This window comes from Ochotona princeps, chromosome 2 (assembly GCF_030435755.1).
Source record: "Ochotona princeps isolate mOchPri1 chromosome 2, mOchPri1.hap1, whole genome shotgun sequence".
NCBI lineage: Eukaryota > Metazoa > Chordata > Mammalia > Lagomorpha > Ochotonidae > Ochotona > Ochotona princeps.
In genome coordinates this window covers 64,217,823-64,231,294 of record NC_080833.1, presented here as the reverse complement: position 1 = coordinate 64,231,294, position 13,472 = coordinate 64,217,823, and positions in this window count along the sequence as shown.

Sequence of the window (13,472 nt, the reverse complement as noted above, 5' to 3'; positions counted from 1 at the left end):
TCATTTTTAATTCCTTTGTGTTCTATATTATGAAATTGTCTCAGGTACGAACTTAATCAAACACTTTCAAATGCATTTTACATTGTGTTTCCTAATGGTTCTATACAGCTAAAATAACTTTTTTCCTTTAAAAGTAACATTTATTATGTATTTAATTATTTTATGACACAGTTCCATAGGCTCTGGAACTTCCCCTCACTCCTCCTTCCACCCTCCCCCCAGCTGATTTCCCCTATATTATTACAATAATATAGTCCTTCATAAACAGTCATAAATCCATTATTCTGCTATTTAAATCTATCTTGACATTGTAGGTGTGGGCGGTGGCACAGAGTGCAGCATCCTATTGTCAAGATACCAGTTTCATTGGGAATCTATCTTTGATTTGGAATTAGAGATGCTTACTGCATTGTATCCTCACATCTGGATATGATAATCTATATTACACAGTCACTGTACATCCCTTTAAATGAAAAGTCATGAAACAAAGTTAACAACAGAAAGGCAAATAGAAAATTTTTAATCACCTGAAGTTAAATTACATGCTACCAAATGACCAATGTGTCACTGCAGAAAAGAAAAAGAAAATCAAGAATCTTCTTGAAGAAATGATGCTACTGTATGACCTATGTGTCGCTGAAGAAGTTAATAAGAAAAAGTAACTTTTTTGAAAAAATAAAAATAAAAACAAAAATAAAAACCAAAACCCATGAGATGTAGCAAAAATAGTTTTGAGAGGGACATTTATAACATCAGTTGATTACAAAAAAATTGAAATATCTCAAATGATCTGATAATGCATCTCAAGGACTTATTTAAAAAGAATAGTGAATAAGAAATGATAAAGATCACAGCAAAAAGAAATGGAATTGAAACTGAGATCCTGCAAATTATAACAAAGAGCCCTTTCTAAAGAAGATGAGCAAAACAAGTTTTTATTTAGACTGTCAAAGAAAAGCAAGATAGAAAAAAACAAGTAAAACTAGAGATGAAAAAGAAAATGTTCTAGGAAAGTAGTAAGGTGATATCGCCTTGCTGAATGGATCCTTCAATCATTATGTGCTATCTCTCTTCATGTCTCTTAACATTTTTCACAGCAAAAATCTAGATTATCTGATATAAGAATGGCTACACCAGCTCATTTTTTTTCCATTATCCTGGAATATCTTTTTCCATCCTTTGGTTTTTCAGTTTACACTTATCTTTGTTGGTGAGATGTGTCTCTTGCAGGCAAAAGATAGATGGGTTTTATTTTTCAAACCAATCTGCTAATCTATAACATTTGATTAATGAGCTTAAATCATTTGCATTCAGGGGTAATATCAATATCAATAGTAATTTTGGGGGGGCATTTAAGCAGTGGGTTGTTGATTGTCTGATTTAGTCTTCTTTTGCTGTTTTATTGGGGCATTCTTCACATTTGTCTTTGGTTTTGGTAGGTGCTATTTTCTCTGTGAAGAGAACATCATTAAGTATCATTTATAGGGCAGGTCTGGAAGATGCAAATTCTTTGAGATTTACTGAAGAAAATTTTTCTTTCATTCCAAAGGCAAAGGAAAGTTTTGTTGGTTAAATTATTCTGGGCTGATAATTTTTTTTTCAATTTGGAATCTGGAATATGTGGCTCCAATCTCTTCTTGCCTTTAGAGGTCAAGCAGTGAGTTTGATTGGGGTTTCCCCATGTGTTGATTCAGTGTTTTCTTTCTTTTTTCACATGCATATTTCAAGATCTTTTCCTTGTGTTCAACTCAAGAGAGCTGATTATCATGTGTCCTGGCAAAGATTGCTTTTGATCAACCTATTGGGTGTTTATGCTGCTCCTGTATTTTGTTTCTTAATTATTTCTCCAAATTAGTGAAGTTTTCCTTTGTTATTTCATTGAATACCTATTTGGATTCTGCCACTCTGCTTCTGCTTCTGGTCGAATCAAACAAGTCAGCAGGACGGGCAGTTCTATGCCTGGATTCACTTCCTGAGCTCCTAATGAACTCCTCTTCCCACCTGGCCATTCTGATTGCTGATCACCAATTGCTACTGGGGTATCTGGTCACTGTAACACTGCTCTGCTGTGTCTACTGCTTCCCCATGTCCATGTGTGTCCAAGTATCCCTGTGCCATTGGCCTGCCCTCTCCTATTTCTTGGGATTGTGGCCTCTCTGCCTCATTCTGGCTAATGACTCCTCATTTGTTTAAATGTGTCCTTATCCTATTCTGAGCTAAAATAAAATCTTACAGAACAATGCTGATTTTTTTTTCAAGAAGTGTACATTTTAATGTCCTTTTCTATTGTGTTATAATTCTGGTTATGGGTTAAATTGCATGTGTCTATACTTGCACCTCAAAGCTTCCCTACTAAGCCAACTCAATGACAGTGTAAAGAACCACAGCCAAGGATAGTTGTTAGCAGGGTGACTCAATAATCATACACATTTTTATACTTGACAACACATTTGACTACTCCCTGTTGATGGCTGGATATGTATCTTGTAGCCTTGTTCTGCTAACATTTATGAAGTGTAAATACCTTCTGCATGAATGACAGCCTCTGTCTCTAAGATGCTTGTAATAGAGGATGAAGATCCAGGACCCTGGTGAGGAGTGCTCCAGAAGGGTTTCTAGAAGTGCCATGGAACGTAAACTGTATGCTTGACATAGTTTTTCCTAAAGTGACAGATCAACACAAATATGCTTAAATACATTGTTATGTAAAGAAGCTTATCTTCAGTCTTAGCTCATTGCAGGGCTTACTGGCATTCTGGGATCCACCTCTCAGATGTGCTTCTTTCAGATGAGTTTGCTCACAAGGTGGTTCCGCATGTGATAGCAAGCATAGCTGCAGTCTTCCTGAACCCTGAGGACGGTGACATGAGGTAGAGGTGGAAATGAGGCGGGGGAAAGATTTTAATATTCAATGCCCCCTTTATAGTGTTATGTTCACATCTCCAGTTCTTCTACCTGGAGAGACAAGCTATGCCAACAACTTCACGCCAGTTAGGGACAGTTCTGGAGCTACACGCAGAGTTAAATTGAACAAAGACTGAGTTGATTAAAAAAAGAAAAGAAAAAGCATAGGTGGCACTGTGATGTGGTAGAGAAGAAAATGGGAACAGGACTGCCGCTGACAGGTGTTTAAAGGAGGAGCAGAGGAGACCTAGAGGGAGGGACAACGTTGCAGAAGAGTGCATGAAGCTTGGAATCACCCCTGGTCCTACGGAGCATACACACACACTGGAGAACAGGGGGAGGCGAGACTAGAGCTGGCAGGCTAACAAATGAGGACTGGTCAGTATCCAGAGTAACCTCTTAAGAAAATGCTGTACTTTAGGACACAAATCGTGTGGGCAGAAATAACTACAGAAAGACAAAGTTGCAGTTGACTGAAGTAATTTCTCTTGCATTGTCTTTGTCCATTTCCTAAGCACCTGTAGTATCCAAGTGCTAGAGATTCAGAGATAAATTTGAAGAAGACCCAAATCCCAAGAGGCTCTGTTCTAGTGCACAAACTGATATATTTGTACAATATACTGGCAAGCAAGAACAAGCAGTTCTTCACCAGAGGCAATCCTTAATATTGAACCTTAAAAGATGAGTAGCCAGAGAAGATGGGACAGGAAAGAGAAAAGCCATGAGGAAATGCTGCTCTGGCAGATGGATGCTTTCAGCTGGAGAAGGCTACAACAACTTGGACTTCATGAATCTCTTCAGAAGCCTGTGGCCATTTGTTTCCTAGTGCAATTCAGGCTTCATCAGAGCCAGGCATTTGGCTCTATTTCTGCTCATACTGGTACTAAGTTGTATGGCAAAAGCCAACATAGAGAATGAGAGTTTACACGAGCCTTTCACAAGGACTTGTTTAACACTTACAAAAATGCTGTACTATGGAAGTTATAGGAAGGATAAACAATCAAGAGGCCTTGGCTGGGGGAGGCAGGATGGGCCTGGGAAATGTCTGGCACGCAGGTTTCTTCTTCATTACTGTACGTGGCCGCCACCTTGTTCTCTGCTTTCAAGTCATTAAGATTTTTTTTTTCTATATATCAGAATCACTGGAGAGTTATGTTGAGGACAAGGGGTGATATAAAAATTGAAACATTGTATTTAATGTCATTTTGATATCTTTCTTTACAAGAAAAATTTTAGAAGAAAAAGTTTTTACTGTTTCTAGAACCCTGTATGTCATTCACTTTTCCTGACTTCTGTGAGTAATGAACTTATGTGATATCCTGGTAACATCGCTAAGTCCAAACTCTTCAAATTGAGATTTGAGGACTATTTTACCATAATATTTATTTGTAGTTAAACATCTTCTAAGAACTAAAGCCTTGATGTGGTATGTGGTGTGTGCTGGGCACAAATTTCTTGCCAATAAATTCTGTATGATCTCTTACATTGAGAGTAAGCCCAGATGTAAGAACTTTCTGCTCTCTGTCTCTCTCTCTCTAAAGTTTAGTTAATTTATTTGAAATGCATAGACAAAAGAGGCACAGATACACACACACACACACACACACACACACACACACACACACATACACATTGATACTTTCCTTCTGCTGATTCATTCACCAAATGCTCACAAAAGTTAAGGCTGAGCCAAATCATAGCCAGGAGCCTGGAACTCAACTCTGATATCTCATGTGAGTGGGATATCAAATACTTGAACAATCACTGGCGCCTTCCAGGGTATGCATTGGCAGGAAGCTGAATTGGAAACAGAATGGGAACTAAATCCTGGAACTTCAGTATGGGATGTAGGTGTCTTAGGCAGTGACTTAACTGCTGTATCAAATGCCTTCCGTTAGATATTTTAAACAAAAGAGTATCCATAGTTTCATGGAAGGCCTGTAGATGGCTGGGCCATTTGGTAACCATCAAACCCATACCTCCTTATGATCTTAAGGAGGGACATATACTAACAGTAAAATTCAACACATAAGCAATTTCATCAAACTAGACAGCTTTTATTCAATAAAGAAAACAATTGAGCTAAGAGACCACAAGGTAGTGGAAAATATTTGCATGTTATACATATGATAGGCGACTAATATCCAAAATATATAAGGGACTCAATAACTGTTAAAAAGCAAACAATTAAATTTAAAAATGGGAGGTTTATTTATGCAGACATTTCTCAGAGGCAAACAAATAACAAACAAGTCTACAAAAAGACATTCACCATCACTAATAGTCAAGGAAATGTAAATCCAAACCACAAAAAGATATCACCTCATTCCAGTGAGGTGAACTATTATGCAAAAGGCAAATGATAACAAGTGCTGGCAAGTATGTGGAGAAAAGGGAACCTGTGCCATGTGGTTGGTGGAAAAATTAATTAGTATACATTTGGGAAAAACGTGAAGATTCTACAAAAGCAGAAAATGTAGTTGCCACATGACTCAACAATCTTACTACAGGATCTTTGGCACCTCTGGCTCCTAGCTTTGGATCAGCTCAGCTCTGGCTATTGCAGACATTTGGGGAATAAACCAGCAGATGGAGGACCTTCTGTCCTTCTCTCTGTGTAAAATATGCCTTTCAAATAAAAAGAAATGCATCTTTAAGAAATTATTAAGAATGCCAGGACAGCTAAAATAAACAATACGACTCTTATATCTCTTGAAATCCAGGGAAAGCAGGAGGCACGGGTTTGCATGCCAAAGATGTGAAACAGTGTGCCCGGAAAGGGGAGGCTGAAAGACACAGCAGAAAATGGCAGGGAAAGGCCATGCCATACAGGAGTCGAGTGTCATCAGGAAGGGCTTGGAGCATTTTCGGTTTGAAGAACCTAGGAGGAGAAATACAAGCATTTAGTGCATGCTAGCTTAATTTTCTTTTCAGGTTGGTGACAGGCCATGGGGATAATACAAAAAAGAGACTGTTTAGATTACAGCAACATGTCTACAGGAGTCTTTTTTTTTTTTAAAAGATTTATTTATTTTATTACAAAGTCAGATATACAGAGAGGAGGAGAGACAGAGAGGAAGATCTTCCGTCCGATGTTTCACTCCCCAAGTGAGCCGCAACGGGCCGGTGCGCGCCGATCCGAAGCCGGGAACCAGGAACCTCTTCCGGGTCTCCCACACGGGTGCAGGGTCCCAATGCATTGGGCCGTCCTCGACTGCTTTCCCAGGCCACAAGCAGAGAGCTGGATGAGAAGCAGGGCCGCCGGGATTAGAACCGGCGACCATATGGGATCCCAGGGCGTTCAAGGCGAGGACTTTAGCCGCTAGGCCACGCCGCCGGGCCCCGGGAGTCTTCTTTTGCAACCATGAGGAACCAATTGTGAAGTCTGCTCTGCATGTAACACCAGGTGGACAACTCACATCCAGCCAGCTTTCTGTTATCCAATAGGAAAGCCCTGGATGCAAGGCCATCTCCTGATAATACCTATGTGCTTATTTTTTGGCATAAACAATAAGGGATGACATGTGTAGAAAATGACAGAATTAAGATAATTTTGACAGGCAGACACTAATATAATTAAGTAAAATGTAGATAAATGTTAAGTTCTTTATTCAGATTGTGTTCTCCTGTAGTTTGGTATATAGAGAACTATAGGTAGTTGCTGTGGACCAAGGCATGTGCCTCTCCCAACCCCTTCTATGCCTATATGAAAGCCTATTTTCTTTCTTTTTTTAAAAAAAGATTTATTTATTTTTATTGGAAAGTGCAGGGCCCGGACTCCCAAGGGTTAGCTCCACAGCTTAGCTTGTTTCTCAGGGGGTAACAGGATGTACAATCTTGGCCTGATACATTTAGGGCCTGGCTTGACCACAAGTTCCCACTTCCATGCTTCCCCTTTGTCAAGATGCCCCTGCTAGTTCTTAGGAGTTGCTTGAGCATTGAAAAAATACTGGGAGGAACTAGGCAGAGTATAAAAAAGTAGGCTGAAGTTCAATAAAGCGGCATTCTTTTTACAAGAATGACCCACTGTGTGTTGTCTTTTTTTGTAACCCTAGTCCCTCCACTTGGCTTGGGGTACACGGTGACGCAGGCATTGCTGACAGGAAAGGCGGATATACAGAGGAGAGACAGAGAGGAAGATCTTCCGTCCAAATGTTCACTCCCCAAGTGACCACAACGACTGGAGCTGAGCCAATCCGAAACCAGGAACCAGGAGCTCTTCTGGGTCTCCCACGTAGGTACAGGGTCCCAAAGCTTTAGGCCATCCTCGACTGCTTTCCCAGGTCACAAGCAGGGAGCTGGATGGGAAGCAGGGCCACAGGGATTAGAGCCGGCGACCACATGGGGCAAGGCAAGGACTTTAACCACTACGCTATCATGCCAGGCCCCAAAAGCCTGTTTTCTAATGTGATCTTGATATTTGCAGGTGAGGCCTGTGCTTGATGACTGGAAATGGGGGCAGGAGAGAGAGTCCTCATGAATACAATCAATAGAGTCTTGGAATCTCTCAGCTGTTTGCCACACGGGGGTTCAAAGAATAAGTTGGTCCCTCCTAAATCAGGGAGCCAGCCCTTACCAGATACTGGCTGCCAGACCAGTAATCTTGGACTTTTAGGCTCCAGAACTTTGACAAATGTGTGCTGTTTAAGACTCCAGCCTGTGGTGATTTGTTGCAGGGACATAGACTTAATCAGGTATTATTGAGAATTGTAGTTGATAATATGAAAATTGTTAATTATAAAATCCTTTAAATATTTTAAATATTCCATTGTAATTATTTTGTAGTGCATATATGATTCAAATTTCATTTTAAAAGATTTATTTGCTTTTTTATTTGAAAGGAAAACTTACAGAGAGAGACAGAGAGTTATTCTTCAAATAAGCACAATAGTCAGACTGCCAAGGGAAGCCCAGAGCCAGGAATTCCATCCAGGTCTCCCACTTAAGAGGCACAGGTCCAAGCATTTGGACTGTCTTTTGCTGCTTTCCTACGTCTTTAACATGGAGCTAGATTGGAAGTGGAACACCTGGGACTCAAACTGATGCTGATCAGAAATGCTGGAATTGTAGGCAGAACTTGCTGCACCTGAAATTCAGATTTCTAAAATATTGTTAGTTAATTGTTCTGAATTACACTGACACCAGCATATTTCCTTGGATATATTGAACCTGTGTACAAGTTATATAGACATACGTGTAGTAAGTACTATCAAAAGAATATTCCTAATAAATTGGCTGATAGAAATCTAAGTTTGATTCAGAGGACATCTTTTTTTCTGTTAGAATTTATTTTTTAAAAAATTATTCACAGGAAAAGAAAAGATTTCATATATTTCATAGGATTAACAAAACATTTTGAATTGATCAGTTTGGGTTAGGTTGAACTAAGCTGTAGATTTTATAAAACAGAATTAGTAAATTGGGAAAGAAAGACATTTAACACAAAGATAGGGAAATAATAAATATGAAAGAATGATTAGGGCTTAGAGTATAAAATGGAAAATGAAATACATATTTAACCTGAATTCCCTAAAGAAGAGTAGGGTTAATACAGGAGAGACAGTAAGGACAAAAATGCTTCAGGATTTTTGCTAAATTTATAAATGACGTCAATCTATAAATGTAGGAAGTGACTTATAACCCAAGCACAATAAAGAAAATCCATATCCAGATATTCTAAAATCAAGTTTAAACTCCAAAGACAGAAACATAAAGCATCCAGAGACTGTACATGAAAAAGATGAACTTAAGAACCTTTCATGAAATGGAAAATTAAAAGACAAGTTTATTTTTAAAAATATTTGAAATCCACACATAGTTTTTCTCAATACACTATGAAATTTTTGAAGACCCTCATCAAACAAACAGAAGACTTTTCAACAGCAACATAAATCAGGAGGTAAGTGAGGAGTGTCTTTAAATGAACGAGAGAAAATTGCTATTGGCCTAGAAGTGTGGCTTTAGAAAATCAAGGATGAAATGGACATTTTCAGACACACAATCTGGTGTTCTTTTCCTACAAATGAGTCTTCACCAGTGGAGCTTTAAAGGAATCTAAATAGAAACAACTAGTGGAAGAGCTTGACATACAGAAAGGAATACAGAATAAAACGAAAATCAACTAGTATAAATTTAAATATTAAAATGTAAATGTATACTCATGTAAAATAAAACGATAGTGTATTTACAAGAATATTCCTAAAATTGCATTCATAAAAGTTTAGAACTTGAAACAGCTCAAAAGGCCACAAATACTATAGTTACTAATTCTGATGCAAAGTGACATCAAATAACAATGAAAAGGCATCTTATCATATTACTTTTGAGTGAAAAAAGCTAGGCAAAAGACCACATACCGTATGACTTCACATATATGGAATTTCAGGGTGGGTAAAGCAAAGTGCTCGTGGAATGGTTGGCTGGAGAGAGTGTAAGTGAGCTTGCTGGGGTTATGGGTGTGGATTGTGTTTTGCTCTTGGTAGTGGTTACATGGATGTGCAGATATATACAGAAACATTAGTCTGTATCATAAAGTTTGCATACTTCCATTACAATGAAAATTATACCTGAGTCAACTAGTGATTTTAAAAAATAACAAGCAAGGGCCCGGCAAGGTAGCTCAATGGCCAAAGTCCTCGCTTTTCATGTGCTGGGATCCCATATGGGTGCTAGTTCTAATTCTGGCAGGCCTACTTCCCATCCAGCTCCCTGTTGTGACCTGGGAAAGCAGTTGAGGAAGGCCCAAAGCTTTGCGACCCTGCACTGCATGGGAGACCTGGAAGAGGCTCTGGGCTCCTGGCTTCGGATCGGCTCAGCTCCAGCCATTGGGGTTTCTTGGGGAGTGAATCATCGGACGGAAGACATCTCTCTCTCTCTCTCTCTCTGTCTCTTCACCTCTGTATATCTGCCATTCCAATAAAAAGAAATAAATCTTAAAATCTTTAAAAAAAATAGCAAGCAAAATATTACCCAGGAAGAAGAATATGAGAGCAAGATAGCTCTATAAGAGATCAAGGCTTACCAGAAGACAATAGGAATCAAGGTCATATGGAATTACCGCAGGGGTGGAAAATGTAACTAGCATTGGACAGACGCGAGAGTTGATGTAACTGCTTACACATATGGAACTTTGCGGATCACTGGGGAAGAACGGATTAAGTGATTTGTATCTCACATTATACGAAGATAAATCACTGACAGTCATATAAAAACTGAATTTTGTAGAATAAATATAGAAAAATAACTTGATCTTGAATAGTGGATTTATTAAATAAGAAATAAGAAGTTGTAATCATGTAAGATAGAAAACACGGATCCGGGCCCGGCGGCATGGCCTAGCGGCTAAAGTCCTCGCCTTGAAAGCCCCGGGATCCCATATGGGCGCCGGTTCTAATCCCGGCAGCTCCACTTCCCATCCAGCTCCCTGCTTGTGGCCTGGGAAAGCAGTTGAGGACGGCCCAATGCATTGGGACCCTGCACCCGTGTGGGAGACCCGGAAGAGGTTCCAGGTTCCCGGCTTCGGATCGGCGCGCACCGGCCCGTTGCGGCTCACTTGGGGAGTGAAACATCGGACGGAAGATCTTTCTCTCTGTCTCTCCTCCTCTCTGTATATCTGGCTGTAATAAAAATGAATAAAATCTTAAAAAAAAAAAAAAAAAGAAAACACGGATCCAGTGAAGTTTAAAACTTTGTTCACTGAATGGCATTATAGAGAAAACAAAAAGACATGCCACAGATTAGAAGAAGATATTTGCAATAGATATAATATTTATTTATTACACAATTAATATAAGTGATTATAGATGCAATAGATATTTGCTCCAATTCAAATCCCAGTTTTCCTGCTTCCCAAACAGCTCCCTGCTAATGTGCCTGGGAGAGTAGTGGAAGATGGCTAAGTGATTGGAACTTGTCATTCATGTGAAGGGCCAGGAAGGAGTTCAGGTTCCTAATTTCAGTTTGACTAGCCTCTGCTCTTGTGACCATTTGGAGGGTAAACCAGGAAATGGAAGACTCTCTCTCTCTCTCTCTCTGTTTTTCTCTCTCTTTATTGCTCTGCCTTTCAAACAAAAAAAAATTATGTATAAAAAAGATCCTTCTTGGAATGTCAATGCTACAATAGCCAGTGCATGTAGGTTTGAGTCCGGGTTCTGCTTCCAGTTTCAGTTTCCTCCTAATGTTTATCCTAGTAAGCAGCAGGTGGTGGCTCAAGTCACTGCCAACCATGTGGGAGACTCAGATTAAGCTCTTGACTCCTGATATCTATCTACCTGGCCTAACCATGGTTCATGTGGACAGCTGCAGACTGAACTAGTCTATCTATCAAATCAAATATAAATTAATAAATAAAACATTTTAAAAAGAGTATACAGATTTTGAGGTACTTTATATATATGTTATGGTTGTGTTGGTACAAGAATTTCAAAATACATATATGTTTTTTTCTTAATGCACATTTTCTATGAACTCTCTTAAGTGTGATCACAAAGGTTAAGGTCATAGTATGGTATAATTTGTATCTACCAGCTGGGCAAAAATTTGCAACCTGCAAATGCTAAGGTTGGCAAGTATACAGTCAGCTGCTTTTAGGAATATAAGGTGTCCAGGCACTTGGAGAAAAATTTGACAATATTGTGCACTTACGAATAATTGTGATCACTAACCCAGCACCTTTATATCTAGGTGTATTTTCCCAAACTATTCTTGCACACTTGCATGAATAGTAGACTTTTCTAAGAATGTTCAGAAAAACATTGTACATATTCAATGGTTTGGGTATGATTTGTTTCTGAAAGGTTTAAGGCTTGGGAGCATGACCCTCAGTGTGACCTTATTGGAAGAAGAATATTTACGAGGTGGGGGTCACTGGACAGCAGTGGGATTGCCACTCTTGATGGGATTGAGGCTCATCTTGTAAAGTGGATGGGTTCTATCATTTGAAAATTGTGGTGAAAAGAGGAAGCCTCCCCCTCACATCCCTCTCTGTTTTACGGTCGTGATCTCTTTCCCTACCATTGTGATGCTTGTCACCATGAGACCCTCATCAGATACCAAATTGATAGGGCGTTCTAATCTTTGACTTTGAGGCTTCAGAACTGTGAGCTAAATGGGCCATTTTTATACATTTAAAAGACATTTTGTTATAGCAACATAAAACAAACATATTGGTAACAGGAAGAAGATCCAAATATTCACCGACAAAACAATGGATGAAAATAAATTATGATGAATTCACACAGTGGAATTATACAGGAGTGAAAACACAGTGCAATTTCATGCAGAGAAAATCAATAAATTTGGGGCCCAGCATGGTAGCTCAGTGGCTAAACTCCTCACCTTGCATGTGCTAAGATCCCATCTGAGCTCCAGTTTGTGTCCTGGCTGCTCAACCTCCCATCCAGCTCCCTGCTTGTGGCCTGGGAAAGCATTAGTGGATGATCCAAGCCCTTGGGACCCTGCATTCACATGGGAGACCTGGAAGAAGCTATTGGCTCCCGGTTTTGGATTAGCTTAGCTCTGCCTGCTGCTGTTACTTGGATCATGAACCAGCAGATGGAGGATCTTTGTCTCTGCCTCTAATTCTCTTTGTGAATCTGCTTTTCCAATACAAACAAATAAGACTTTAAAAGAAAATGAGGAAGATATTCTGACTTTGTAGATGAAACATGCTTATGCTTTATTGTACAAGAAGCCTTATGTTTTTAAAGCAAATAAAGGTGTTTAAAAAAAATAAAAATAAATAAACTAATATATTAAAAACATGATTATGCAAAAAAGGATATAAGTATTTCTATCACTTAATAGGTGATGACGGGTTGTTAACTTCACTAAGCCACAGCTTCCTTATGTGTGAAATAGGCATCTCCTTAATAAATAAATGAAGATATATTCAGATCAAAAAGCGACACTGGGGATGAGTGTTTGGCACAACACTTAAGAGACCTCTTGGGAGTCCTGCATCAGAGTGCCTGAGTTCAGATCCCAGCTCCACTCCCAAATTAGCTTCCTGCCAATGTAAACGCTGGGAGGCAGCAGTGATCTCTGAAGTACATGGGTCCTTCTACATGATTGTTAAAACAGTCATAATGTTTATAAATAGGAAAATTAAAGGGGATAGTATTTACAGAACTATATGTATGTAATAAAATTGTTTCAATAACTTGCAAATGATAAATGGAAATTTCAAGATAATAGAAGGGTAAAGTGATGTTTGCTTGAAAATTCTAATAGTTATCCTATTTTATCATATGTATAATATGTTATTATGCAACAAATATGATAATAGAAATTATTATACATAGGGTTAAATTTCTGTTAAAAGTGCATGGTGTCCAACCATGAAAACTTTCCAGATGGGCTACTTTTTAGCTGTTTTTCTCGTTTAATAGGAATGAGATCTTGGAGAAGCTACTTAAGTTTTTGCACCTTAACTTTCCCATCTGTAAAAGGAGAATGATAAATGAACCTGGCTCAAGAGATTATTGTGAGGAGTGAATTTATGCTTGTAAAGTACTTAGAGGAGTGGTACATGTCATGTTGTATGTCCATTTTTGTCTTCTTTATCCTAG